The following is a 6,000-nucleotide window of genomic DNA, read 5'->3' as shown; positions in this document are numbered from 1 at the left end:
TTTTGATTTTGTGCAAAATTCATGAACCATGTTCGCCATTTTTAATAATTTGGGACAAAAAATGTAAACGAATACCACAAGGGTAAAAAAAAAAAAGAATAACGACTTAAAAGAAAAATGCAAATAAAGTATGAGGCCTTGTGTGTCCTCAGAGGGCCAAAAGTTTTGTACTTTCTTTTAGTCTTCATAAAAAGAAAATTTTCCCATGTAGACGTCAATGCCTAGTTACTCTGGAAGTCCCGGCCCAGAGTTAATCAGGTGGAAGAGGATGCATGTGACGCGGGAAGACAAAAAGAAGAGACGCGGAGGACCGACAGTGAACTGCAGGGGCGGTGGGACAGGTTAGTGGTAAGGTGAGGATTTATTTTTTTTATATACCTTTTGCTGGCTCTGTTTATCCAGAATTTGAGGAGCATTCACTTATACTTGAATAAATTTGCTCATTTCAAGTTAAAACATTACATTCAAACAATTTAGAGTTTTTTATAGAGCTAAATTACAAACCTTATTTTTTATCAATTTCTTCACTTAAAAAAAACAAAAACTACTATATATTCCCTAGAACAAATCTTTATTGATATGGATGATACATTTTTAACATCGTTTGGTAGTGAAAACGATAACACAGGCAATATATCATATTGGAAAAAAAGTTGTGAGATACAAATTTGACTGCCATCGACAATTTTACACCTAGTTGAAGATATATATCGCCAGTGTAAATCACTTTTCCTTCGTTACGTACATAACAGGTCCATAGGAAATAATTTGAAAATATAAAACTTAATGGTTTCACTGGGGATCGAACCCAGAACCTTCTGCGTGTAAAGCAGATGTGATGACCATTACACTATGAAACCTGATGGAGCTCTGCAGAGTGTTGGCTGTTGGAGCAGAATGTTGGCTGCTAGGGACAGTTTTATACTGGAAGTGATTAAAGTTTGGTTAATGACAAGTTCACTATTTCTTGTTATTACATGAACAACAGCTTCACATGAGTGATTTTGCTTGAAATTAAGTTAATATTGAATGTGTTACTTTGGTTTCTACCTAGTTTGTTCTTTCTGTAAATCAGTTGTGACTATTTTGCCATGGAATTGGTTTTGTTTTTTGAGGAACGATATATTTTGAGAATGAATTCAACACGATTGTTGTAATATCGGGTGATTTTTTTTCTTCTAAAATGTTTTGAAAAATCAAGTTCATGGTTTCATTGGTGATTGAAGCAAGGACTTTGTCTATCCGGCAGCTATAAATGTGACCACAGTATAAAAAACTCAAAGGTGAGAAAGTGACATTGTTTTGTTTTGCCAAAAAAAAGAGACTGCTACAGACAATTTTACACAGGGAGTAATTTATGTTTGGAAAGTAACAAAGTATTTCTCTGCTTCATGTGAATAGCAGGTTCTTGTGAAATGTAATAAAAACATTGTTTGGTTTTACTTGGATTTGAACCGAGGACTTTCTGCATTTAACGTCAACAATATGATGAGAACATAAAACCTGAAACAATGTGATAGAATTAAAGTTGTTGATATAAATCACTAGATTACCAAGGAAAACTTATTCTAAGTTATTTATGACCAGTATTAAATATTTTACCTTCGTTACATATATAGCAGCTTCATAGGAAATAATTGAAAAACCTAAAAGTTAATGGTTTCACTGGGGATCGAACCCAGGACCTTCTGCGTGTAAAGCAGATGTGATGACCACTACACTATGAAACCTGACGGAGCTCTGTAGAGTGTTGGCTATTGGAGCAGAATGTTGGCTGCTAGGGACAATTTTATATTGGAAGTAACTACAGTTTGTTTAATGACAAGTTCACTATTTCTTTTTATTACACATTTTACCAGTTGTATTCCAACAGAGATTTTGCTTAAAGAGAAGCTGTCATCACTATTTTGCATGTAAAGGCATGGCCACAATGGTGCTGTTATACAGATTCAATAGATGCCTTTAGTGAAGAAATTCACATCCTGGTTGTTGTTTATTCCGCATTTGCACTTTTGGTTTCATAAGTTTTTGGTGCACAGGGGTGAGACTGTGTAGGGTCAGAGGCGTATCTAGGGATTCAGCTCAGGTGGGGAACATCTGAGTGGGCCCCTAACCAGATAACCGCGTGGACATCTACAGTGGTAGACGCTAATCATAGGTATAGAGAACCTCAGCAGATGACCGCGCTGTTACTGAATATCTCTATACTATACATGTCAAACTCTCGCCCGCAGAGTGGTTTTATTTAGCCCGTGACACCAGAACCACCACCCCTATGTGGGGGCCATTATTCTGTATGAAAGACTATGTGGGGGCCATTATTCTGTATGAAAGACTATGTGGGGGCCATTATTCTGTATTGAGGACTATGTGGGGCCCATTATACTGTATGGAGCACTATGTGGGGCCCATTATACTGTATGGAAGACTTTGTGGAGCCATTATACTGTTTGGAGGACTATGTGGGGCCATTATACTGTATGGAGGACTATGTGAGGCCATTATACTGTATGGAGGACTATGTGGGGCTATTATTCTGTATGGAGGAGTATGTGGGGCCCATTATTCTGTATGGAGGAATATGTGGGGCCATTCTTTATGGAGGGCTGTGTGGGGCGATTATTCTGTATGGAGGACTATGTGGGGCCATTATTCTGTATGGAGGACTATGTGGGGCCATTATTCTGTATGGAGGACTATGTGGGGCCCGTTATTCTGTATGGAGGACTACGTGGGGCCATTATTCTGTATGGAGGACTATGTGGGGCCGTTATTCTGTATGGAGGACTATGTGGGGCCATTCTTTATGGAGGGCTGTGTGGGGCGATTATTCTGTATGGAGGACTATGTGGGGCCTTTATTCTGTATGGAGGACTATGTGGGGCCATTCTTTATGGAGGGCTGTGTGGGGCGATTATTCTGTATGGAGGACTATGTGGGGCCATTATTCTGTATGGAGGACTATGTGGGGCCATTATTCTGTATGGAGGACTATGTGGGGCCCGATATTCTGTATGGAGGACTATGTGGGGCCATTATTCTGTATGGAGGACTATGTGGGGCCATTATTCTGTATGGAGGACTATGTGGGGCCATTATTCTGTATGGAGGACTATGTGGGGCCCCTTATTCTGTATGGAGGACTATGTGGGGCCATTATTCTGTATGGAGGACTATGTGGGGCCATTATTCTTTATGGAGGACTATGTGGGGCCATTATTCTGTATGGAGGACTATGTGGTGCCCATTATTCTGTATGGAGGACTATGTGGGACCATTATTCTGTATGGAGGACTATGTGGGGCCATTATACTGTATGGAGGACTATGTGAAGCCCATTATACTGTATGGAGGACTATGTGGAGCCCATTATACTGATACTGATTGGCCCGCAACTTTGTCCAAGTTTTTCATTTTGGCCCTCTGTTGTTTGAGTTTGACATCCCTGTACTATTCAAAGACCAACACTGATATTACCGCCATATAGTGACCATATATTGGTAGATACCAGTGTTGCAGAACATACAATTGATGACTTACACTTGACTGCCATTGGCAACAAAACACCCAAGTGAAGCTATATCTTGTCAGTAGAAATTACTTTTCCTTTGTTGCACATATAGCAGGTTCATATGATATAATCTGGAAACATAAAATGTTATGGTTTCACCGGGGGTCGAACCCAGGACCTTCTGCGTGTAAAGCAGATGTGATGATCACTACACTATGAAACCTGATGGAGCTCTGCAGATTGTTGGCTGTTGGAGCAGAATGTTGGCTGCTAGGGACAGTTTTATACTGGAAATTTGGTTAATGACAAGTTCACCGTTTCTTTTTATTTCACATTTTACCAGTTATTAGCTCAAAGTCCCACAACGGTATCCTATATATAGTGATTTGATCACAAAAACTCAAACAGCAATTAACAACAATTTTCTAAAGGAAAATAATCCACAGAAAAAAATGAGTATATTAGATCAATAAAAATAACTTGTTAGAGAAAGATCATGATTAAAAACATTAAAACACCAGAAGCTTCACAAAAATGGCGGGTATCGTCAATTCCTACATGGATCACACACATCATCAGGAAAATGATATAAAGTAAATGAGAAATTTTAAGGATTAAAGATGTAGACTGGGTAAAGTGGCTATATAAAACCAATATAAGAGTATGCACACAATGTGTAATCTTTGAATAAAATAGCACACTTATTCCTCAGGAAACCAAATCCTAACAAAGTGCAATGATGAACATACCCCTAAGCACCATATGAAATATATAGGGATAAGTAGGGATGAATACGAGTGAGCATTACCTGATGAAGTAAATGAGTGAACCCACAGTACGACCCACCGCCCCGACGCGCGTTTCGTCAACTTTCCTCAGGGTGCGCCTACATTTTACAAGTTGTTTTCCAACAGAATGTTTTTTCTTAAAGGTTTCATGGTGTAGTGGTCATGAAGTCTGCTTTACATACAGAAAGAAGGTCCTGGGTTTGATCCTCAGCAAGTCTGTTTACTTTTATGTTTTCAAATAATTTCCTATGAACTTGCTACATATGTAACAAAGGAAAAGTAATAGATACTGGCGACATATATCTTCACTTAGGTGTTACATTGTTGATGACAGACAAGTGATTTGACATCTATACGTTTAATTCTATTATGTCCTTCGGTTTCCATATCAATGTTTTCAGTACATTACAGAAGAACCTGCTGTTCACAAAGTAAATACTTTCTTACTGTCCAAACATTAATTACTCCCTGTGTAAAATACCACGAAACCTGATGAATCTCTGCACAGTGTTGGCTGTTGGAGCAGGGACAGGAGTGTTGGCTGCCAGGGACAATTGCAGACTGGAAGTAATTAACGTTTAGCAAATGACAAGTTCACTGTTTTTATTACACATTTTACCAACTGCTTAACAGGCAATGCCATACACCAAAGACAACTGCTTAAAGGGCAATGCCATACAGCAAAGACAACTGCTTAAAGGGCAATGCCATACACCAAAGACAACTGCTTAAAGGGCAATGCCATACACCAAAGACAACTGCTTAAAGGGCAATGCCATACACCAAAGACAACTGCTTAAAGGGCAATGCCATACACCAAAAACAACTGCTTAAAGGGCAATATCATACACCAAAGACAACTGCTTAAAGGGCAATGTCATACACCAAAGACAACTGCTTAAAGGGCAATGCCATACACCAAAGAAAACTGCTTTACAGGCAATGCCATACACCAAAGACAACTGCTTTACAGGCAATGCCATACACCAAAGACAACTGCTTAAAGGGCAATGTCATATACCAAAGACAACTGCTTAAAGGGCAATGCCTTACATCAAAGACAACTGTTTAAAGGGCAATGCCATACACCAACGACAGCTGCTTTACAGGCAATGCCATACACCAAAGACAACTGCTTAACAGGCAATGCCATACACCAAAGACAACTGCTTAACAGGCAATGCCATACACCAAAGACAACTGCTTAACAGGCAATGCCATACACCAAAGACAACTGCTTTACAGGCAATGCCATACACCAAAGACAACTGCTTAATAGGCAATGCCATACACCAAAGACAACTGCTTAAAGGGCAATGTCATACACCAAAGACAACTGCTTAAAGGGCAATGCCTTACATCAAAGACAACTGCTTAAAGGGCAATGCCATACACCAACGACAGCTGCTTTACAGGCAATGCCATACACCAAAGACAACTGCTTAACAGGCAATGCCATACACCAAAGACAACTGTTTAAAGGGCAATGCCATATACCAACGACAGCTGCTTTACAGGCTATGCCATACACCAAAGACAACTGCTTAAAGGGCAATGCCATACACCAACGACAGCTGCTTTACAGTGAATGCATACACCAAAGACAACTGCTTAAAGGGCAATGCCATACACCAAAGACAACTGCTTAAAGGGCAATGCCATACACCAAAGACAACTGCTTAAAGAGCAATGCCATACACC

At 39.6% G+C, this 6,000-nt stretch overlaps 3 non-coding genes across 3 annotated transcripts; all 3 read right to left on the bottom strand.

Moving 5' to 3' along the window:
- Positions 1–787: 787 nt before the first annotated feature.
- TRNAV-UAC (transfer RNA valine (anticodon UAC)) lies at positions 788–860 on the bottom strand. Its single transcript has one exon. It is a non-coding gene; the product is annotated as a tRNA-Val (tRNA).
- Positions 861–1,657: 797 nt separating this feature from the next.
- TRNAV-UAC (transfer RNA valine (anticodon UAC)) lies at positions 1,658–1,730 on the bottom strand. Its single transcript has one exon. It is a non-coding gene; the product is annotated as a tRNA-Val (tRNA).
- A 1,931-nt stretch (positions 1,731–3,661) lies between these two features.
- On the bottom strand, positions 3,662–3,734 carry TRNAV-UAC (transfer RNA valine (anticodon UAC)). Its single transcript has one exon. It is a non-coding gene; the product is annotated as a tRNA-Val (tRNA).
- Between the last annotated feature and the right edge of the window lie 2,266 nt (positions 3,735–6,000).

Source organism: Phyllobates terribilis, unplaced genomic scaffold (genome assembly GCF_046119375.1).
Source record: "Phyllobates terribilis strain yellow unplaced genomic scaffold, ASM4611937v1 Scaffold_13__5_contigs__length_258822181, whole genome shotgun sequence".
In the NCBI taxonomy this organism is placed as follows: Eukaryota; Metazoa; Chordata; class Amphibia; order Anura; family Dendrobatidae; genus Phyllobates; species Phyllobates terribilis.
The sequence above is the reverse complement of the archived record's forward strand: the minus strand, read 5'-3'. Positions and strand labels throughout refer to the sequence as shown.